The 25,110-nt window shown below is 39.2% G+C and overlaps 1 protein-coding gene across 8 annotated transcripts in view; it reads right to left on the reverse strand.

Annotated features, from left to right (window-relative positions):
* The window catches only part of CNOT4 (CCR4-NOT transcription complex subunit 4), a 78,353-nt gene extending 53,795 nt beyond the window's left edge, over positions 1-24,558 (reverse strand). For all 8 annotated transcript variants that reach the window (XM_062014924.1, XM_062014915.1, XM_062014896.1 and 5 more), the window contains exon 1: positions 24,205-24,558. The gene's annotated coding sequence lies outside the window, so the exon portion shown is untranslated. The remainder of the gene's footprint in view (positions 1-24,204) is intronic.
* Positions 24,559-25,110: the final 552 nt, after the last annotated feature.

Here is a 25,110-nt window from a genome sequence, read left to right on the forward strand (position 1 = left end):
CCAGTTATACTCAGTAATTACAAATTATACTATCTAGTGAAAAAAAGCTTGTAACCAATTTTCTTAGTAATTTCTGGATATTTATGTTGTCCAAATGAAGGAAAAAGAATATTCAGTTAAGACTCCTGCAAACAGATCTCCAGAGACTTTTTTTACTATTTATTAGATAAATATTTTTTTCTCTAGCAAAAGGATGATCTGTTATTTGGCTCTGAAAAAGCAGTTACAGAAACCCTATGTTCCACAAAAAAAAGCATACCCTAAGGAAATGCCATTGGAGTTAAGGTGCACCACACATGCAACTTTGAATTTTTATAGAAAATGCAAAGAGAAAAGATCCTCAAAAGTTAAAAACGCAGTGCTGTTTTGTTCTTAGGGGCAGAGCATCCAGTAGTTAACACACAACACTTTGGAGATTATTTTGGGAATAATACTAGAAGTTAGAGCTGCTTGTGAAAGCAGCACAGAAAAGGGCAATGATCATACCAGAGACACGTGTTCTTATTTGTAGCACCATGCATTATAAAGACACACACACACACACACACACACGTCTTTAGCTGATAAGAATTCCCAAAATTACTTTTGGAAAACTAGGCATAAAATGGAAGACTGGAAGATCATAAGTTGGTGCTTTTTGTTTCTAACTGCCAAGTACTTCAGGAACCTTCCAAATTTCTTAACTCTCCCTTATCAACTGCTGAGTTGTCACAGCAATATTAAGTGATAATGAAGCAGGAAAGTGTGAGCCATATATTAGTAGTATTAAAAAAACCTTCGCATCCCACACAAGTAGTAAGTTTTCTGTGTATGCATAAGCATGGTGGATTGAACGTCCCACCTGCCTGGCCTCTAGCTGAAAGCCTTGAACATTGTCAATTCCACAGACTCGGATGTTTTTCTTGAGCTGAAGAGTGTAAGTGAATGTACTAGATAACCCTTTTTCCATGCTACCAAGACATGAATAAAACTAAGAATTATTCACTCTGAGGCTTAATAACACAGCTGAGTACACTTCAGGTCTAGGAACTGGGAGATCCAGCCGGCGTTAGCAACAACCCTTTGGTTCCCTTCAGTAGCATCCTTGAAATTAGGAAGGCATAAACTAAGACACCAGAAATTCAGAGAGAGAACATATTTCAAACACTTCAAAGCTCTTTAGGTAGGTGTTGAAAATATGTTTCAAACAACCTTTGGAATATGGATAATACACTATATGTTGATTCGTTTTCTCCCCACCTTCTCAATTAAGGTGTAATTATTCTAGACTTCAACTCCTGAAGTTGTTCAACATTTTCAAAAGAAAACAAAATGGTAACTTGACCTTTAAGTATTACAGAGTGACAGACTTATTATGTGCACTTCAAGTCATTTTAAACAACGAACATGAACATAATACCAGTCTAATTATTGTCTTCTCAGCAACAACAGTACAAGGTTTCCCATATCTTTCCCTAATCCACTGAAGAATAAAGACTGTTTAGTTGCGTTAGAGGGGAGAGAAGCACCAAAACAAGACTGAGAAATCTGCACAGAGAAAGCCTTTTACAGTTCATCTATAGGTTCTGGATGAGGAGTGATTCCAGCTCAAGTACTTCTGCTAATCAAGTAATAAATGCAAAACATTGAGCTCAGAAGAATAAAAACCTCTTTTGTCAATGTCTGTGCACTCCTCAATGCCTACAACTCTATCTTGAAACTCACTGGCTGCTGATGCCAGAGATTAGAGGACTAGCATGAAGTATGCTGTATGACACATGGATTAACAAGTCAACAGCCACATACAGCACTAGATTGATCACATCTGCTTATTCTTATACAAGTAAAATCAAAACTGAAGTACCCATGTCAATGAGATGTGACCTCAGCAGGTGGCTGCTAACTAGACCTCATGATTTTAACTGAAGACAGCAAGAGCAAGAAAGATATTGTGATACGGTCAAAAACCAACTGCTAATCACCACACAAGCCATTCTTGAAAAGGTCAGGAATGGAACAGAGACAGTAAAAGTTAAAATTTAGAACTATTAAATCACTTAATATTTCTGAACCTAGAGATACAGTGTAGGAGCAACAGCATAGCTGCTCTGTGTGTAGGAGAGTGCAAGGAAAACTGCTGGAGTAGGAACGGCTTCTGATAGAGATTATGGGTTACTCTCAGCTTTTTTGAAGCACACCACCATTTACAGCATTTCTAAGCCTGAAATAAATACTTTTTCTTTTAATGACTGGTTACATATTGTCAAATCAAGACAAATATGTTTTCTGCACCTCCTCCCCTTTTCTGTTAAATCAGGTAAGTCAGCAATAATTTCTCTTCATGCATACCACTTTTTTTTTTTAAATATACTGTGGTCTAGACCTCACCTGTACAGAGAAGACAAAATGCTGACAACTGCAATACATGACAACATGAATTTCCAAGTTCCAGTCTGATGTGAAAATAAGCCATTATGTTTTGCCCAGTCCCTTCTTAAATTGGGGCTTGGGGGTTCGAGGCATAAGAAAAACAAAAATATCAAACAGATCCTGTGGTACAAAGTGTTCACGACTCACCACAGGAAGAACAAAGCCAGAATTTTCTCTTTAAGAGCATCAAGCCAAAGTTAATGAAGTTGCATTTTGAATTTTTAAGGAAAACACACAGTTTGGGAAAGACAATGACAAACAGCAACCAGTCGCAGAACACCAACATGTGAATTGCCATTCCCAGTCATTAAATAGTACAAACATCCTTAACATACTAAGCAGTAGTTTAGAACTGGGATTTCTTGTCTCTTTTACTCTAATAGTAAAAGTCCCCATATGTTAATATATTTGGCCTGAAAAACAGGGAAAAAGAATCTTCTCTTCAATCCCTGCACATTCATTCTTTATCTGGCAATACGTATCAAGCTCTACTCGCAAAAAATGAGGAGTATAAGTTTATAAAATCAAATGTAATTAATGCTTAATTGGACAATCCTGAATCAAATTTCAGTGCAGTAAAGGATAAATCCCTTGACAAACATTTTATGCAAGAGAGCTCTAAATTCTAGTCTGTAACTTTAAGACGTTTTGCATAGGAGATTAATGAGGTTTCTCTCTACAAGTTCAGTTTAGAAGTTATTTTCAGGTTTACTTTCACAGAGTCTGGTCAGTCATACATGTTTCTCAGGGAGCTGGGGAGGAACACAGTTCTTACTTCTTGAGTCAGTACTTCAAAACTTTTGGTAACAAGTTCACAAAGATGCTCTTCAACAGGTTTCTGCAATAGCTGATTTTTTTAATGGGAGCAGATAGTAAAAGTGGTTTAGAAGGGACTTTGCATACTTATCTTTTACTGAAACGAAATGTTTTACGTATGCAAGTTTTAAGATATTTCAGAGTAAATAAACAGATTGAATTTCTTTGCATTTCCTCCCATGAGGTTTACAGAACCAGAGTAGACTGGTACTTTTGCTACTGTGTGTTATTTCAGCTTCCAGATTGGTATTAACCATCTAAAGTAGCATCCATTCATAAACTGGAACACATCAGATTCTCTAGGTGTGAACAAATACGGCAATGAGCTTTTATTTAAGAGTTAGTCTGTAATAAAGGCCAATGACCACACTCATTACAGGTAGAATTAGGAGGTAGTCAAAACAAAAAGAAAAAAATATCCAGCTGTTCATGAGGAGACAAGTCATCCCCCAGAAGTAACTTTGAGAAAAATCACAGGTTACGTGGATCGCAACAATTTGGCTTTCTCCTTAACTTTCATACAAGCTTTCAACGGGGATATGCTGAGCTCTCCAAAGAAACTAAGCCATCAGAAGTGTCTGTCCTCTCATGGATTAAGAACTGACTTTTTGAAAGTTGGAAACAAAAGAAGGAACAAGGGAGGTCATCCATGGGAGCTCCACATGATTTTCTGATATCACAGACATAAGTCATTCTATTTATCAGCAATCTGAAAAAGAGAGAGAGGAGGAAGTAGACAAAAGTTACCACATCAAAGGACTTACCATTTAAGACCAGCATAGAAATCTGAAAGATCTCACCAGATCGAAGAGTGATAAACTAGTATGAAATATATTGTTGCTAAATGCCAAATGATGCAACCAAGAACGACTTATGAGTACAATGATGCACTCATCTACCTAGTAATTTTAAGGAACAAGCACTCTGAGTTGTCATGAATATCTCCTGTAACATCAGCTCAGTAGTCAGGCACAATCCAAAGCCAAACTAAATACAAGAAAATATTAGGAAAAAAACCCACCAAACAATGTACCAGTATCCTGTACTCAGAACAACTCTGCTTTCTTCTCCCAGCATGCAGAAAGAACTAACAAGTACAGAGAGAATAAGAAGAATTATCAAATGTCTCATAAGGAACAAATCTGACTCACTGAAAAAAGGGTACTGGGGTACACAAGTAGAATAGAAGACACAGAGAACATTTATATTTTCACTTTTGTATATGTTATATTACATATTAAAAAAGTTAAATGTAATATTGTGTGTGGTTGAACTATGAAACTCTCTGCTATCAAAGGTTGCAGATGACAGAATTAAACAGTTAACAGCTTAAAAATAATCAGACAAGCTGACCAGGATAGAAGATGCGGTGTAAAATGAGTATCTGAAACACTATTAAGCAGAAAATACACTGCCAAGTGGCTGTGCTAGGCACTTCCTGGCTGGAGAAGTCCATAGAAAAGCATAAGAAAGCATCCTAGGAAGTGTTACTACGTTCACCCTGATCTTAAAGCCTTTCCAAGATCACCTGTTGCTCACCACTAACCAGAGACAAGATACTGGGCTAGATAATTTAATTCTGATCCAGCAGAGCAGTTCTTGCACACCATATTGGTCTGATTTATTATCAAGTTCCACAATTCTATAAAGATAAAAGGAAGGGTAAGAGAATCATTAATATATACCACTGAGTTTGAGTAGTGTTGGACACTGACTTATTCTATGTCTTTTAGATTTTATTTCTTATCTCTAGAGCTGACTTGAGCATTTTTCTAAACATGTTTTTATGACCACAACTTGACAGAGCAGTTACATGCATAAGCAGTTACATAGCATTTGCTAAACACAAGAAAGTGAAAGAAATGCACCATACTGAAAAGACAGTCCAAATATAAAGATCTCTATGTTTAACTTCAATCAAGTTATACCTCTGTAACTTCATTAGAAGCCCTGAATCTGGTTACCACCAGTTAACCAGGCAAATGATAGACACAATATGAAATTTCACAGCTCTCTGCAGAAGCACATTGTGTTGAATGCTGAAAAACATTCACCAATTTTGACCAACAAAACCTATTTTTCAGGTTACAAATCTCTGCATCAGGCAAGTAACCACACATATACTACATGAGCAGAATCACAGCTTTAACACTTATTTTCACCCTATAGTTACTACCTGCAGCTCCTAAAATTCATTGCTGTCCAGCATTCAGTTGCAAGCCTTTACAAGGTACCATGAGCAAATTTATGTCGAACAGCATTTGTGTGTCCAGCAATAGCAGGTATTATGATATAAAAACAGGCATAACACTGAGATACTGTCAGGAAGCAGGCTTTTCTAGACTCTTGCAACTGATAAGCATTTGAGGAAGATATTAGTTACATCAAGATTAGTTTAACCTACTCGTAAAGTGAGAATACAGTAGTTTCTGTAGTATTACTTGAACACCACTACACACCAAAAAAGCTGTAACCCAGCTCCAAAGCTTCACCATTCACAGAAGATATTAACTTGAAACAAGCTGTTTGCAAACATACTGTTGTTTATTTTTGTTTGTTTACTTATTACAAACAAAACTTTGACACAGCAGTATCTCAAATAACCACATCCAAGCACCTCAGATCTCCCAGTGTACTACAACTTTATATATCATCTATAGTGGCAGTCACAACTAGAATCTTAGCCTTCAGAACAAAAAAGAAATCTCACTGTAGACTTGTCACTTCATGGCCTCCTACAACCTGGTTAAAAGAATTCTCTTCCAATGTTTTTCACATGAGTGTTGTCCCTCCTCATTAACAAATAGCTTTCAACAGCAGAGAGAGTACAGTTTTAATCTAAAGAGCACCTGAAATCAATCCTGGAAAGAAGTAGCATCAAATACACAGACCTCTGAGTTGCAAAGAATTACAGATACTACTAAGAGGGAAATATGAAGGGAAAAATCAGAGAGGCTAAATAAGCCGAGTTTTAGCAGCCTCCAGGAGGCTCCCTTTTTAGCACCTGGTAGCAAACATTATTGAACCAAGACTCCCTCTAGGAGAAGAAAAACAGTCCTCAAACATTTTCCGATTGTATCCTTTCAGATAGACAATATAATCCAGACTTCAAATACACGCATTCTCACTTTGTCTTGGATAAGGTTTCTGGGAAGAAAAAAAAAAATAGTTAATCATGTAGTTGTTCAGATTAAGAGTTCAAACCCACTTTGGCCAGTAATTTCAGCCTGAACTTTATTGTAAGTATAGCACTACTGTAAAGTAAATTGCAGTCAAGCTACAAGAGAAGAGCCTGTTGTACAGTGATTCCTCTGGTTAACTGACAGAGTAAGCTTGCCCTCATTGTGTTCTGCTCTGATAGGCATAAGATAGAGGAAGCAGACTGATATGAATCGAGACAGACTATGCAAAACTGTAGAGCCCAAGGCATAGGGATGACTCCACCACAATGGACCAAAAATCCATGGAAAAGACTTTATAGGAGTTCTGCTGTTACATGGGCAATAGCAAAAGCACGGAGTACGTCCTTCAATCAGCATCAGTAGGCATAAACATTCAGTAAATGCAACCTGAGCAGACTCAAGAGAAAGCCTGTACTTCTTTAACAAGGGCAAGCATCCCAGAAACGTCTGTATCACAGTGAAGAAGCGTGGAGAAATCCTTCACTTTTTCTGGCGATGGATAAACACACAACTAGGAATTACATATAAGTCTCTAAAAAGACACTCACACAGACAACAGATAAGCACCTGATTATCTTTACAATTCTGGTCACATCACAGGAATTTAAGAGAAGCCTAAATCAGTTCCTTGGAAAGAAAAAACACCAATCACAGCCCAGATCCATGACTAAGAAATAATTCAATGCATTCAAAGCTTTTCATTTACAAGAGCATCCTGTAGAGAAATATCACACGATTTCTCCAAGGGAAGTCGGTATACAAAAAACTTATTTTAAGATTCAAGAAACTGAATTTACTCCCACCAACTAAATGTCACCTTGCATCAAGGTGAGGTCTTTTCCTTGCCATCCCACAATGCATCTATGCTGTGAAAGAGCATCATTAAACCTTGCAAGTCAGGTATATTACTTTAAATTGCAGGCTGTTTGCACAGTTTGTTTCACAGATGAATCATTCACTTCTAAACAAGGTCCATTGTGCTCAGCCATTGCATTAGACATAAAGGACATTATGCCTGCAGACTATCTTGCAGAAGGGGAAATCGGAAAACTAGGGGTAAAAAAAAAGCTGAGATGACTATAGTAACACTCCACCTCACAAAGAAAACACCATGGGTTTTCCCTGAGATAAGTCTACATAGGATTCCGGCAGAAAGGAGGCAAAACATTTGCTTGTAAAGAGAACAAACATATTCTCTATAATCATTGGTGACCAGGCTACAGTTGAAGCAATTAGCATTTGAAACTGCAACAGAAATTTTATACCAATGTCAAGTGCCACAAACTTTATACTCAGAGTCAACTTTCGGAATACGTTGGCATGTATGTTTCATCCCTGAAAAAAAAATGTGTAATTCACCCCTTACTTGATTAGAGATTGATGCAAATATACTTCAGAGATTGAACATTTAGATCTCAGTAAAATCTGACTGCACTTGCAAAAACTTACAGAAAGCTAAGAATATAAGCTGAATGAGTTTGCCTTATAATCCTTACTAGAAGTTGATATCCTTGCTTTTGCAAAATGTAGTTTACTGCATTAGGGCTTTACATCATCCAAGCTCATATGATTTAAAGAAGCATTCAAGAAAAACCAAGTAGAGGGAAAAAAAAATTCCCCCCAAAAACCAAACACACCCACAAACCAAAACCCTAGTATGCCATCATGACTTCTCTAAAGCTATAGCTCTCCCTTAAAATCCTTGGCTTGATACCACTGTCCTTTTTCACCCTATGGGAAGAATTGCAAGAAGAAATATAGCTGTCCTCCACTAGTAGGGGTTTTTTTTTGTTTGGGCCAGGATGTCACTGTTTCAAACTAGGAAAGGAATTTTTGACTGTGCCCTTACATAGGCTCCAAATTTCTCCACTCTCAGATACAACTAAAAAGCTTTATTATGTATTCCAGTGCCAGATTCTGCATGGCCAACGCACTGATAATCACCACTCATCAGTGCCAGAAGTATCATGGTCCTTGCTAAATTAAAAGTCAAGAAGAGAGGTTCAAGAGACATCTCAAAGTAATACATCTAGAAGACTAAATGCAGGAAGAACATCTTTGTTTCAGTATGACAATCCATTGTAAGCCTTTGATCAGAATGCTCCTTTCACTCAAGACACTGGTCATAGCAGAAAGGCTTCTATAAGCTCAGAGGCTTTCCCAGCATTCCTTCCCTAGAAGCTGAAACCCAACAAAAATGTATCAAAGCAGGCCATCAAGAAATGAAGTTACAAGCTGCAGGAATTAAAAAAAAAAAAAAAATTATCAAGTGGTTTATTCTGAAAGTCATTACACTGAAAAGCAATCTGAATGAGGAGTATATTCCAAACAAGCCATATAATTTGTCACACGTCTAAACAGTAATTCCTGAATTCAGGAACTGAGAAGCAACTGCACCCTTACTTTTCCTTATTTTTTCAGCAGCACAGGCCAAGTACAGGAGCTCTTCAGAATAGAGCTATTCTGCGTGTCCAGGCTCACATACAATATCCCTCGAGAACAGAATTCAGTAACCATCAGAATAACATCCTTTTGCCTTTGCTACAATCAACGTATTTGAGATGTGTTGTTATTGACTCCGGTCCTTCAGTTTTCAGGCATAAACCATTTTTGACTACTCTTCTGACAGTGTCGTTCTCTTCATCAGGACATTCCACTTAGTAAAGCTCATGATATTTGAGTCTTAGACATAACTACAGTGTTACTTGCACATACCCTAAAACTGGCTTTCAAGAAAACCAACTGACGCTCCCTGTTTCGAGAAAAATCATTTGCAAATCCAGTTTTAAAAGCAAAGATGGCTAGCATACATGGCTATTATAAACAGCCACATACCCCCGCTAACCAAAGTATTTGAAATATTAATATACAAATAAATCTAAATCAGCTCAGCAGTTGCATTTAACAAGAAAAATAATCCACTCAGTCTGTTGCTTTAGTGTTCAGAATTTCTAGGACCTGGGCATCAGGAGGCCCAGCAATAATGAACTGGAATGGAATACAAATATGTGCCTTTTACATTTATGCTTACTGTGTGTATCAACTACAGGACAGACTGCACTAGCTGGTACCTGACATGCTTTATTTGCTTTAGGAGAACAGTTAAGCATAAACTTAATTTGATGAGAAAAAAAAAAGTCTTCCAAAATTAGTCTTAAAACCACAGAAGCTCCATTTGAAATGTATGTAAAGAAGTAAGGAAATAAAACAATGGGTCATATTGCACTGCTACTTTTGTGTGGACTAGCATGTGATTACAAACCTATAATAGAAACTTCACAGTGTAGTTTAGTCTTCATCTGCAAGGTGCTGAATAGTAATTAAGTGTTTTAAAGAGCAACCAGAAAACGCTTATTAGTGTTCCTGCATCAGAGTCAAGTGGTTTTGCTGCCTCTAATAGAAATGTCCACTTTCAAAATAATGCCAAGTCACCACACTGAAGACTTAATCCCTGGGTTTTAAAAAGATATTTCTCAACATTTATCTAGTAAACAGCATAATTATAGAAGCATCTTTCCTGGAGAGGAATGGGAGTATCATATTATTCAGGGACATGGCACTGAGGTTATCTGCTTCCTGACAAGTGCTTGAACTATGTCACTGGGAACAGGCTATACATTCCAAGTTATTTTAATACTCATCTGCATAAGGGGTAGATTCATACAGTGATGAAGAGGGTGTAAAATAATCTGTACAGACCACAACACCACATACAGTAAGAATATTTTCTCCTCTGACTCAATAAAAGACAGTTTTAATCCAATTTTTAAGAAGAGACACTTGTCTTTGAAAAGCAGGTTAGTGGTTTCTCCTTAGTCACTGTAATAGTTAAGGACTGTGATCAGTATTGTGCATACATATAGGTAAATCAGATGTTATCAAGAGTTTTAGGCAGAAAGACAGAGGTATTCAGACTGTCCATAGAGTATTAGCAGAGTAGTAGTTAGCTAACAATTAGTCAGGGGGAATTAAACAGCACTTTTGGCTTTGGGGTTTGCTTTCCCCCCACCCTGGCTTTTCCCCATTCTATTTACTAAATCTTGGTTAGGTATGCACGTCTCAGCTATACCACCATTCCCAAATTCACGCTAGAACATCAATCAGAAAAATTCCCAGGTCCCATACAAACAGCAAAACATGGGAAAGGAACAGAATATTTCTGCTGCTGCTGGAACACCAGCAACTCCATTTCCAGACTCTCTGGAAGGAAATGCTCATTGGGTGGAGTAGGTAGTGCAGAGAAATCCAAAGTCAGAGAGTAATAGAAAAGTAACATCCTATCCCAGGAGGAAGAAAGTGTGGCGACGTCAGTGGCAGGGACGTGCTTCCCACTGCCCTGTTCCTTAGGGTTACAGATTACAGCAGCTGCCAGGTTAGCTGCCTCTCTGCAAGGCAAGAGCTCCAAACTGACTATACACAGAATGTACGTTATTTCTCCCTTGCAAGGAGTCTCAAAGTAAAGTACTATTCCCTAGAAAACATCTTTCAGTGAAGACTCTGGTTTAGTTTTTAAACTTTCAAATTAAAACAGTTTCAGTGAAAACTGTTCTAAACACTTTTAAAAGGACACCTATAGCCACAAAGTTTTTTAATTCCTCAAGATACAAGGCTATGCCTAAGACTAATTATGCTAGAGCACACTGAATTGTCTCTCTAGACTAAGATCACAGACAGCATATAAAAGAGTATAAGACATCACTATAAAGAATTAAGGTTTTCAACATGAAATCACGTATCACTCTGCCGTACCTGAACGCAGAAGTATCAATACCAAAGACAAAGCACGTGCCCACAGCAGCTTTTCTTAAACAGCAGGACACGGACCAAGGACAGCCACAAGAAAAGAGTGAGCACAGAGGAAAAGAAAACTCGTCTCTCTTCTAGCACTATACACGTCTACAGAGTCCTGAAGCTGCCAAAGATTGAGAAGTAACATCCTGCATTCATCCTACTCCAAAGCAGCCATAAGGTTTATAGGCTGAGATTGTATCTTTTATTAGACCAACACATATAATGAATTGGTATACTGGTGAAACATAAGATGCTATCTCTGCATCCAACAAGATACTACCTCCGCATCCCACACCTTGCACAGGGAGATGGGATGATAAAAAACAACACTTCTCAAAATTCAGTAGTTACTGATACGTTATAAATGGCTCTAGTATATTCAGCACTCAGTCCCAAGTTATGATGTTGTAAATTTTCATCAAAATTAAAAAGAAGTGTGTTAAATTAATTTTTTTCTTAGGATATGCAGAAGAATTAAAATTAATGGTTGTTTACCTTGTTTTTCTCAGCGAACAGCATGAAGAGAAGTGTGGTCATTTTGAAAATAAATTAAGATGAACTATGGCAGAGCAGAGGAAAACAGTAGCTATATTTGGGGAGTGGAAGAGGTAGAAAAGGTCTTTAAGATACTTAGAACAAAACACACCACAGGTTACCCCCATCCCAAAGTCTTTTCAGACACAGTAGAAGGAAGAAAATACAGCTTTCACCATCTGAGCAGTAAAACAAGCAACTTTCATCAGTTTAAAAGGGATCAAAAAAATCCCTGAAGTTTCTATTATGTATTATCACATTCTGTCCATTACAGGCAGCATTATGGTTGCTGAACATTTTACTCTCAACATATCTAGGAATAAAGTACCAAATGTAACTTACTGATGAATTATATAGGAAGCAAACTGCAACAACAGAACAGGTATTGTTACGTTCAACATATCAAATAAAGAAAAAAACCCCACATATATTTGTCCATCATCTCTGCTCTTAGAATAGAATGCCAAAATGATGTTGTTTGCAGAGCAGTACTTCTCCAGTAGTCACTAAATATTTTAGAACTCTGACCTTTTAGCTGGCACCTAGATCTAGTTCAGGGTTAGTGGTAACCATAACATGTAAATTACTTATACCTGTCAGCCAGAGACTAAGTCTCCAGCATCCACAGTATCCCAGTCTGCCCACGCCACACTAAGTTATCAGCTGTGGGAAAAAGACAAAAACAAGTAATCCTGAAGAATCAACTACCTCTGTACTCCTCCAGGCCAGAATTAAGGTATACTTTTATGATTACTTATATTACTCCTGCTAAACTTGTTTCACTAACAGAGCTGAAGAATATTACTGGACACAGAAAAAGCTTTATCAGTCTATAGCATTTCATAAAGGTACTGGATAGTCTACAAACATCTAGATTAGTTCACCAATTCTTAATCACGTTTTTGCTTGCAAGTGCCATTAAAGTAGCAGAAGTCTTAGCATATAAGAGTCAAAAGAGTGAGAATTATCATCCAATGGTTTGTTTTTAAAGAAAATTAAAAATTACTAAGGTATTAGAAAAATGTGTTCTTCAGCCTTTATCTAAAAGCAACATCAATGTAACAAAAGGTCAGTTTAAATAACTATCTAGAGTTCCCAAGTTCAAGAAAGAATACCTGCAAAATCTAGAATAACTATGGCAAAGGGCACTATTACAGGTACAGCGCAAAGATGGAAAAAAGTTCTAGGTTCTAGGACCAGACTTCCTTCACTGCCTGTATTCTCTCAGAGTACACTGCAAAAGCTATGAAACACCATAATGTTTTTCACACTTAATGTTATCATTTATTGAAGAGTCTACTCATAATCCTGCTGATGACTAGAAAGCCATCTAAAGGTCTCAGCTAAAGCAGAAAATCGGGACTTTTAAAGTTCTTTCATACAAGAAAAATAATACTGCACTTGCACAATGGATAAATTATTCTGGATTATCTACAACAAAATTATGCTTTTTAGCCAACAGAAACAAACTCTGTTTCTTTTGCTTTTTGAAAAGACACAACCAGACGAATGAGCATTTAGTCACATACAGTTCACTGTTCTTGAGGAAGGAGTATCAGTGACAGAAGGAGTATCTAGCCCAAAGGACTAATAAAAAGATAAACCTTACAGGAGGAAGAGGAAGAAACATATCCACAAAAAACCTCACCACAAATACAGCCTATCCCACACCTTCAACACCTTCTCAGGCCACTGCTGTGGAAGAGCATCGCCTGCACCTGCAGTACCATGGACAGTGTAGGGAAAACTGCTTTCACTTCTGAGAATTTCATCACTAAATTTTTAAGCAACCAGCTCAAACTTTAAAACAAACAAACAAACAACCTTTGACAGTTCAAGAGACCCAGTGATATTCTTTATTACATCCATAAACTTAAGTTTTCACACCAAGGAGTACCTTTGAAGCCATACAATCTACATTATGGCTTTTAATACAGGTCCATCCATTACTGACGGTCAGTTTCAAGCTCTAACACGGACAACTTCATATTGATGAAGCTGAAGACTTTTACATTTTTTGCTACAGAATCATTGAATAATTCCAGTTAAAAGAGGTGGTTACCTACTCCACTTCCTTCTCAAAGTAAGGTCAATAGGGCTGGTCTAGATTACATAGCATTTTATCCAGTTGGGCCTAAAACCATCCAAGGATGCACACTGTATAACTTTTTCACCTGTCCCAATGGTTGTCCCACTCCATGGTGAGACACATTCTTCCTAAATGCAGTAAATTAACATATGCCTGCTTTCTCTTTCCTGCTTTCGAAATAGTGCTTTAAGAAGTCTGGCTCAGTATTCTCAATAGCCTAACTGTAGGTACCAGAGGTTACTATTAGTTCCCCCTGCTTCCCAAAGCCACCTTCTACAGGCTATACAATCTATGCAATTTTAGCAAACTCTCACTTCTCATATGCATCTGCTAGATTTAAAAGTATTCCATTACAATGTAAAGATTTGCTTCAGATGGGTTTTCTATCTTCATCCCTGCACTTACCCTGATACAACTGCAGAAGTTAAGACCTCACACTAAAATCTGTTCTAGTACAAGTTGAGTTGTACTTTGCCTTCCTAGGCTGACTATAATCTCCCTTCAGGACATACCTCAAATCTAAAGAGATCATCTGTTCAGCCTGTAGCTCTGTTTCTGAACTAGATTTAGTTCATAACTTCCAAAAAAAAAAAAAAACCACCCCACTCAGTTGAACGACAGTTCCACTAAGCTAAGCAGAAGTTATACAGACATATATATCTACACACACACACAGATCCATAAGAAGTAGTGATACCCAGAACTGAAGGGAGCAGAGGGGGTTACAATCTCCAAGTATGTAGAACATATTAGAAAGGAAAGTAAGAGTATATTACCAGCACTGCTCTCTAAAGTGAAAGACATTAACCAAGAAGCCACAAGGACTCCAGTATCTGAAGTAAATTTCTGGTAAGATAAAGTGTCTTACTGACAATGACAAGCATGAGTTCCTATATCAATTTTCCAATTCAGGCCTACAAGTTCCTTATCAGGCTAGTGGCAAGATATTTCAGGACAGTATCTTCAGACATAGACACTTTTTGGTGGAGCAAGTAATATCAGGAATTATTAACTACTGGAAAAATCCATGTCATGACTAGTCAGTCAATGAATGCCAGAGATAGGTGGGGAAGAACTGAAGAAAAACATACGAGATGTATCCAGACATTTATTTCAGACCTCCTAGCAGTAATTGAGATGTGTGCCAGACTTTTTCTCGAAAGGTGGGAGGGCTACAGATATTGGAAGAAGCAGTGATGTTTTCTTAATAGAAAAAATTGGAATCTTCTCTACAGGCATGCATATCTCTCTGGAAAACCCACGTCCTTTCTTTCATTCCTAGCTGAAAGGAAGCAAACATACCAGAGAAAGGTCTGTACTCCTCATCTAGTCTTTTTTAAACAAAAAGTCCTGACCAATAAATTGAATCCTTGCAATTGCTCAAAAAAAACCCCATAAGAATCCTTGAGAAACTCCCAAGAATCACAAGGCAGAAGGAAGATTCAGTCAGTCTCTTTGACCTAATCCTTAAAAAAAGCACAGTCACTGTCCCCAGATTCACTCTCAGCCTTTCACACTCTTACTACCTTTATGATCACAGGACAGCAAATGAAAGCAAAATTTCTTTTGCAAGAAGTGACAACAGTTTCCTCAAACCACAGACAAAAGCAGGATGCTGATTCAAAAAGATTCACTGTCATCTGAGTCAACAGAAAATAGTATAAATGTCCACCACATCACAGCCACACTCATTCCCAGTTTGGGATTTCTGTTGGCTTCTAAAGAGAATATTTATAATTTCTGAAGAAAAAGAACAAGAACCACCCAAAACAAAACATCCAGAACAAAACCAAAACCCCACAAATGTAGGACTAGAAAACAGAACAACAAAAATCCCTATGCTAACTTTTTTCTGAGCTGTACTTCAGAATCTTACTCACCCTGAAGACACTGCTGGGATAAGAAGGAGAAATATTAGGATCTGCAGGGTGAAATTCACTTCAGAAGTAGGCTTGCCGTTATCAGCTTTTATACTACTTCAGTATACATTGCAGTTTTCTGTAAAATATACTTTTCAGAAGGTAGAAGATTACACTTAATTCAGCATTGTTTAGCCAACAAGACTGCCATCATAACAAAAAGCAGTACAAATGAAAGTTCAGATTTAGAAGACCAACTATTTTGAGCGATAGCACACAGAAATTATTGATCAACAGAAATAAGGATAAGAAATTCTAAAATCCACACAAATGATGATAAAAGTAGATTGTCACAAGACTATCCGAAGGGTAAAAGTTACATTGCAATGATGAACTAAACTCCATTCCTTTGGAGCAGAAACTGTGGATGTCAACAGTTGATATTTAATATACGTAAACAAAAGAGTTTGAAGACTCTAGATAAAGAATCTTGCATCACTGCCTTCAAGTGAAGGTTGTGTCCCTCAAATGAGATAAAAACTAAAAGTTTTAAGTATTCATAGATTAACAAGGTATAACCACTTATACACACTGAAGTCTAAAAGTAAAATAAATCGCAGCATTACTGTAGATATCAATTTTGTATTTGCTAACTATTGCATTTTGTTTTTAAAAGCAAAACAGAGGTCAAACATTTAACCTAGAAGCACAGGAAAACTTCAGAGAATGGAAGAACTTTTATTCTCACTCCATGTACCTGCTAGAACTCCAGAAAGGTGGTTGTTTTATGCAATATTCACTCGCATCATAAATCCCAATTGCCACAAACCTGGTACACAAGCTATGGTATTTTACTTCTGCTTTCTAGGAAAATATGTATTTGTTACTAAACCAACTTAAGAAAGATTGGGATCTGCATTCAAGGAAGTACCTTCATCTCACTGGGGAACAGAACATAGAGCTACTTGAAGATAACCTACATACTGTAATGAAAAAATGCTATAGACGGAGTGACATAAAGCAATTGTCTTAAAACAAACAAAAAAAAAAGGCAAGGGAGAATATTAAGAAATATCCTGGGGAAACAGTTTTCCAGGTCATTTTCTAAAAAGTCTGGGCAGAACAGGAAAACTAATTTAGAATTCTAAAGAAGAAACAAATTGAATAAAAAGTACAGGATCAGCTTCCATAAACTTAAGTAGGATGTGTAGTATTGGTTTTAGATAAATTCCTTCTACTGCTATGTCAACTACATGAAGCTACATTAACTCAGGCAGGTGAGGTTAAGGAGTCATTTGATACGTACAAAGCACTGAATTCAATCACAAACAAGTAATCTGTCAGACTATGACAAATATATGCTATAAACAGCACAGAAGTTCAAGTTGACTGCAAATGCACTTGCCCAGAACATCCGTTAAGTGCTATGACTTTTTAATGCTAACAGAGACAGTTCTGAGTTTTACTCATCTGGAGCAGCTGAATGCAGTTCCTCCAGAGAAGATTAAGCCCATGTAACATGCAAACTAACCAGAATCAATAGGAAATTCAAGGAAGTGCCTTAAGAGAATGAAGAACTGGCTATTACATTTCAGTTTCTTTAGAAAGCTGAAGAAAGAAAATCGAAAATGAAGACAGTATCAAGGAGGCCTCAGAAACACAATGATGTCAGCTCCGTTTGAGGGCATGGCTCTCCAGTATTTAGTTTTATATTTAGTAAAAGAACAACAAAAACCCAGAGAGCAACCCTAAGTCCATCTCCTTTCTTGCATTTCTATATGCTAGGGTCTTTTCCAAGTCTGTTATAAGTCTTGGGAAAAAATGGTACTGATAAAAAATGCTGCACTGCACCTATATGGAAGTTACCTTCACCACACTTTCAGAGCTAGCACACGCTGAAGACAACAGGAACAGCAGCTGGTTGCTCCTCTTAAATAGCAAGTGGCTCATTTACTAAGCATTGATGACTACAGCACTGCAAGTACCAAAAGGAATCTGCCACTCTCACCTCATCCTACCAAATTACATTTGTTTGGAAACAAATTTTGCTTCCTCTCTACTCAATATTGGACTCAATGATCTTAAAGGTCTTTTCCAACCAAAATAATTCTATGATATATATGCAAAGAATTTTAAAATACTTATGGTAACTGGTACTAATGATCCATAGAAACAGAATAAGCATTTTCCTTCTAATGGTATGATTCTTTTCTTTCATTATACTCTGTTTAACTAAGCTCAAAAAAAGAAAAAAAAAAAAAAAGACAGTCAAGCCACTGTAGGCTTCCTTATAAAAAAGGTGGCTATATGGTGCTCCCTTTTTGGTTAGCAAACTTGAAAGCTGGTTTCTTCAGAAAAAAAAAAAAGACACTCATGTCTACATAACCAATTCAATGCAGTTTCGCCTCGAGGTATGCTTTCTTAACACTGTCAGAGTCATATGGTCACAACACACAGCTGGTTCTTACCAAGTTTCACTGTGCTATGTATTTATATAGTAGTAACCAGAGCAATAGTTCTCATACAAGGTATGACACTGCCCCACCCCCAGGAAATCACAAGCTTCAAGGTTAAATCAGAATGAAGCCATGCACAAGAAATTAATAGCTCTAAAAGAGCTCAATTAGAGCAGGATGCCTCTACACTGGTGAAAACATGAGAATGGGCCCATCTTCCAAGCACTCCTGGAATTGTAACTACTGAAGACAAAAATGAAACTGTCATCCAGGCAGAAGATGACACTAGCCATGTGCAGGAGACAGCTTGATAAGTATAAGAGCTGGTATTTGCTAAAAGTCCCCAACTGTTCTTCCGTATTTTTAATGTACACTAACAGTTACGTATAAGAAAACCAACAATCATCCTCTAGTTGTAGACTCGCCACCTGACATTCTAACAACCTGTTTGCCACTAACTGTGAAACCACAACATTAATATGTAAATATATGCTTTAATAAATGAAAGGATTAGCAAACAAGCTTTCAAAGACGGGAGCAAGCTATAATTTTTCAAACATGGTTCCTCAGTTCTAACTTCCTTGACCCTTAACCTAGGATGAAGTTTCATAAAAAGAAAGCTTACTTTCTTAGGATTCAACTTGCTAAACAACCAACAGAAGCACATATAAAAGCAGGCTGCTTCACAGAAGCAGCAGTTATATGACAAATAGCAGTAAGATTAAGTCACTAGACAAATTGGATTAAAGCTACCAGGCCCCTCTCATTCAGACCAGTGCTTTTAACCTAACTCCAGCAGTTTGTGGTCCTTACAGTTCACACTGTTTGGGAGAAATGCATTCAAATTAACTATTAGGTAAGTTGACTTAAAAACACTAATCTTGACCTAGCAAGTTTTGGCCTTTCATTTTATTCTTGTTTAGGAGCTCTCAGGGGATACTTTGTTATGAATGAGATACTGATGACTAATTCTAGATTTCATTCAAAAAAAAAAAAAAGAGGAAGAAGTCACATGTAATGAAGCAGTAACTATTCAAAGAGAAAGAATGGTTTCTAATTTTGTGACATCCAATAGTCCAGGGTTACTTCTACAGATCAGAGAGAGGCTTGAGGTCTCTAACTGACAGGCACAGCTACACATACTGATCTTCATTCATTATAGGCGGAGAGAAGGTAGAAAAAGAAAAAAAACACAAAAGTAGCTGAACACTTTTTCCACATATCTAGTGATTACTGCTACATACTTCTTTCCCAAACCCATATTTATAGATTTCTAGGCTGTACTGCAAAACAGAAACTCTGAACAACTGCCACCCTATGCTTACCTATCTGGGACATTACCTTCATCAACACTTCTATCACTTAAACTCCCTCAGGTAGGCAGTTCAAAAGTACATATAAATATAACTGAATTACTCCATGCATTCCTGTCCTCAAATTCTGTTGTGTTAAGACAGTAAGTTATGGTAACATGTAATAGGAGATAGGTTAAGAAGTAATAATATTACTGCACCTGCAAGTACAGTATTTCACACCCCAAAGTGTCTTAGCTCATGGATCCTGCAATTTCAAGTTACACTATACAAAACACAATTCACATTGGATCTACACTTGATGACAAAAAGTTTAAACCAAAACATAACATGTAGCCTGCTTTCAAACAAGTCTCATCTGTTCAGTTCAGTGTTCCTGAAACAAACTACCCTGCTTCACACTTTTCCGTAGTATTAATAAGCTGGGAAACTGGTAGCAAGTCTTCCTATGCAGTGTGTATTGTCCTACAATGAATGAGATTGTTACTCACTTAGTTAACACTTTCACATCTTATATGGAAGAAACCACTTAAGAACATCCACAAGCAAGGAAGGTGTTAGAGCTCAGTAGTACAAACGCAGGATTAGGTTGCAGGTCACCATAAACAAGGCCTAAAAACAAGCCAAAGTAAAACCAAGCACTACTTCGAAACCATAGTACACTCTCACTTATTCCTGCCACACTTTTTGGCCATTCTTACAAAGCTCCTGTGATTCTGTTCAGAATTTGAGGAATTCATTAGAAGTTTGAAGTCAAGAAAAGGAAGTGCACTGTCCTTTTTGCAGTTTCTTTCTCTTCTCTTCTGAAAAAGAAAAAAACTCAACCCAAACAAAACCACTGCCCCAAATTCTGAGCGCTAATAATTAATACTTGTAATTAAATGGGAGATATTCCAATGTCACCTTCCAGCAATCAAGCAGTGCTAAGCTCTTATGAATAAACCACCCAATGCCCAGAAGGGGACAGTCCAAGGATTCGCATTATGACAGTGGACCCTCCATCTCACAAGCACAACATGTTGAAGTACAGTTATGTTATACAAGACATTGCAGTCAACTAAAGCCCACTTCATATTAGACATCTATTCTTCTTGAGACGCCAGCAGGATAGAAGAAACTGATGCTGACATCACAGTAGGTTAGAAAGCCACTCACAGACAGTTTAATTTTTCCATTCTTCCCTTGCAAGAAAACAGAACCTGATCAAAACCAGACAGCATTGCTCAGGGCAAAAGCTAAGCTTCCTTTCCACCAAGTCCAGTAGCACGTTTGCTTGATCTACATCCACCTTTATTTTTAACTCTGTGACTAAAAGATAAAAAAATCCTCCTTAAACTGATCTCAACCCACCTTTCCCCAGTTTTAAAACCAGTAACAGATGAAGTACCTAATAAAGACACAAATGACTGATTAACCATTATGAATTTAACGTTAACATATTCTACTCCAGTAAAAAACCAACCACAATATGCAGCTGGTACACAGAACAGAATAGGGAGGAATGTTGTTCTTGCAGCCTGTAGTCTCCTGATGGTTTTAGATGAAGGCATCTTCAAATTTTTAAAGCATGTGTGTAAGAGTTTACAGGTGCTTTACTTTGTACACATGTGTTTAAAAAACACTTGAAGCTTCATTTAAAGACATATCTTGGAGTTGTCATGTTGTCAGAACAGCCAAGAGAAGGAAAGAAACAGCACAAAATCTACTTTGTCTTACTAATATGTGGAAATCACTAGTTTAAACACCAATTCTTTCCTTTAGGCTAGATGCAAGTCAGTGACACATATTCCAAATGTTAGCTACCTTAGTAGAAAGTCTGATATAATTTTGAAGTAAGAGATTCTCTTTTTAAGCTCACACAAGAAAACTGCCATCTGAGAAAACCAAGCGTATCATTGAAGTTTCTGGTACAACATACAGAAACCCCGTTTGATGAAAACACACACCTAACTGACCCAAATAATTCAATGCAAAAATGGATACAAGCTTTTACTTACAAAGACTGTATTAGGATTTCATGCTACTGATACTGCCCTCCTAATTTGCTTCCAGGAAGAACCAGAAGGTCTGAGCAGCATCTCAAGCCATGCCAAACCATTTGCTGCTATACTTCATTTTCCAAGTCTGGTAAGTGTTTACTGTTGTTAAAATGTTAACAAATGTTAACCAATCTCCTGAAAGGAATACATTCCTGGAATATTCTCCAAGGATCAGAAGAAAAGGGCCAAGAAAGATGGGAGGTCTATTTATTCATAGAGCTTTGACTCCTCACACTGTTTCCATCCAACAAAAAAGAGATAAGGCACATAGAAAGATAGATGCCAGAAAGCAAAGAAAGCATCAACATCTTCAACATCCTGTAAACTTCAGCTCTTTAAAGCAAGGTAAGCTACACAGTCTTTCACATATGCAGTTGTTCAAGTTATCTCAGCAACACAACACAACTGCAAGAAGGACAAGAAGCTGTCTGTACAACCTAAGACACCATTTGCCATGTGAAAGTTTAAGAACTCTTGATCCTAACAGTCTTGCTGAGCAAGTAATTTCCTTCCAGCGTGTGGTAAGGCCTACAGATCAGTCTGATCTTGCCAGAACAAGGAATATAGTTGTCCAAGGCATAAGACATAATCTATGATCAGCCACTTAGCAGTTACCTGTGTTTACAAAACAGTATTTGACAATCTTGTTTATTTCAAAGAGGTGGGCAAAACTTTGAGAAATAGTTGCCAGACTTCAGCCTTCAGGGTCTATACTTAAGATCTTGGTCAGAGTACTTTCAAAACATTTCACTTACAAAGAATAACCTAACTTCCCTGAACAGCCATGAAAGACAACAGGTATCTGTTTAATGAAAAATACTCATTATAAACAAAAAACACACATACGTTCTCTCACCAGTTTCTTTAATGCAAGTTTTTTATTTAGTAAGCACTGTAGCTGTTCTTAAACTCTCCAAAGAAGAGGTACCAAGAAATTAATAGAGCACTATTTCTGACAGGCACTCACCATCTTTTCTCTGTAAAAGAAAGGAAGGATCTGCTAGGATTCACCATTTTAAAAGCCAATGAAGACACACCTGAAGAAACATACAAGCTAAAAGCAGAGATCACTTTATCAATGTATTCCCCCTTTCCAAAACAATCCCTTCCCCTAGAAAGAACTTTGCTTGCAATTCAGCCAAGTTCAACTGCCAAGCATTTCTAAACACTTGAATGCGTTTGTCTTGTTTATGAAATGGAAACTCTTTAACAGAGCTCCAGAAGCCTAGGGTAATGACATATCTAAACTCTATACCATGCACTACTTCGCTATATTATTGGAGAGATGCTAAGAAACTAGGAGTATATTTGGGTATTTATAGGCCATCTGAAACTAACTCACTCCCTGAAGCCAAATAACTATTTTGTTCTCTGCACTTCATATGCCTGTGTTTTCTTTCTTTTTTTTTTTTTTTTTTAAGCAGGAAGAAAAAGTAGCTAGAAGGAATTTAATTCTTCTACATGCTCATCTTTTGGTATGAGTTTCTCTTATGCTAGTAGTGCCAATTATGACATTTACAGGAATGTGAAGTCAAAGCACCAGGATGCTCAAGTCAAGACACTTTCAAACTTAAACAAAATACCGCCAGTTAAAACACCGCCAGATCTGTAGAGACTCAGTAAACAAGCGATTGGCCAATGTTAACTACTAAAACTTTTTGGGCAGGAATAAGCTAACATCTGCAGGCCTAGTTTCTGCAGCTTTAACTAGCTGATGAGTTTTACTTATATTAACATATGCTCTAGAGAGTATTTCTTTGCCTATAAGGTACGCACTTGAAATTACTGTACCGACGCAAATATCTAAGACATGGACAATTACATCCTTTCAGGTACACTAACGAAGTATTCCATCTATTGTATTTTCCCTCCCTTTTTACTGCACTGTACAGATGAAGGCACCAGCAGCTCACTTTCAGACTGGCAGGTAGAGCTGTATGACCGTCGTTGGAAGTAGGATGAAAGCCCGTACGCAGCCTTGTCATTTGTTTCTGCTAACGCACAAAATGGAAAGAGCTCCTAGTATTTTTGCAAGGAGGTGACAAAGTTAAGTACCGGCTATTTTACCGACAGACAAATCTCAGGAGGTTACATGGACCGTCCAAAATAACACTAAAAATAAGAAGCTGCCATTTACCATCTGTTTGCCTCTCTCAGGGAAAAAAAAAAAAGTGCAGATCATAAGAACAAATGGAGCCTGGCTCCAGGGAGAAGGAAGAAGGGGAGAGAGGAAATTTCCACCCAAATCCTAAGTGAATCACGGCGTGATCCCCGCGCCCAGCCGCGCCGGCCTGCCCCGGCAGAGGCGCGCTGCTCCGGAGGCACCGTCCCCCCGCGACCCTGGCCGGCGGCACGGCACGGCACGGCACGACACGGTACGGTACGGCGTCCACCCCGCGCCGCGGCAGCAAGGAGGAAATAAATAAAGCCTCCCTTCCCCAGGCAGCGGCCCGGAGGGACCCCTTTCCCTGGCGCCCCCCCAGGGAGGAGCCGCCCGCTCACCCTCTCGCCCTGCCCACACGGCCCGGTGCCCTCCGCGCACGGCAGCGGCCCGGTCCGTCCCCCCAGCCGTCGGGGCTGGCACCGAGGGGTGGGCTGAGGCCTGCGCCGTCCCAGCGAAGCCTCGGTGCTCTCGTAGTCGGAGCGGCCCGGCTCCCCCCCGCCTCTCCTTCCCTCCCTCCTTCCTTCCCCGGCCCGGCCTTCGGCTCACACTCACCCGCCTTCCTCCTCCCTGCCCGGCCCGCGGTGCGTGTGCGCGGCTCTTTCTCACGCTGCCCGGCGCGGCGGCGGCGGCCGGGCCGGCGGGGGCGGGCGGGTGGGTGGGTGAGCGTGCGGGGAAGAAGGCGAGGGGAGAAGGAGAAGGGTGGGGAGGGAAGGAGAGAGGCGGCAAGGAAAGAGAGGAGAAAAGAGGGAGAGGAAACCGCAGCGACGCTCCTGGGGCGGGACCTGCGGCGGCGGCCGGCCGGGCGCTTGGGCGGCTGCTCCGACGACCTTTACGCGAGAGACGGGTAATCTCCGAGCTCGGGGCGCTCCGCTGCCAGCCCGGCCACCATCTTACATTAGGGAGACTTGCCCTGGACGCCGCCTCCCCTGCGCTTGCGCCGCCGGCAGTGGGCGGGGGCAACGGCGGGAGCAGGGGACGAAGCGCGACGGCGATGGGGATGACGGGATTTGTAGGCGGCGGCGCGGGGAAAGGCGACCGCGGCACAGTCTTGGGCCAGGTGGCTGCTTCCTTTCTGCCACCGCTGCCGGCCGCTTAACGCCAGGATCCTCCACCCTTTCCCCAGGCAGGGCTTCCCCACCGCCCAGCGCCCAGCTCCGGACAGTTACCGCCCATAAGTCCGCTGCGATATCAGCCTCCTGTTGCTGGTCGTTAAACCTGTGCAGGTTTAAAGTCCCTGTCATTGATGTGGTGCGATTTTTTACCCCGCCAGGTCGAAGTGACCCCGTCTGCCTCCCCCTCAGGCTTTGCTGGTTGTTGTCTGTACCGTCCGGGGAGGGGATGTCCTGTCAGCAAGGACGGCTGTCGCGGCGTTTCGGACGGGACTGGACGCGGCTCCCACTAAATCCAACACCTGCAGCGGTTTTCCACAGCGTGTCCTTCTCCATCACATGCCGTGAG

The sequence above is a fragment of the Colius striatus genome, chromosome 1 (genome assembly GCF_028858725.1).
Source record: "Colius striatus isolate bColStr4 chromosome 1, bColStr4.1.hap1, whole genome shotgun sequence".
NCBI lineage: Eukaryota > Metazoa > Chordata > Aves > Coliiformes > Coliidae > Colius > Colius striatus.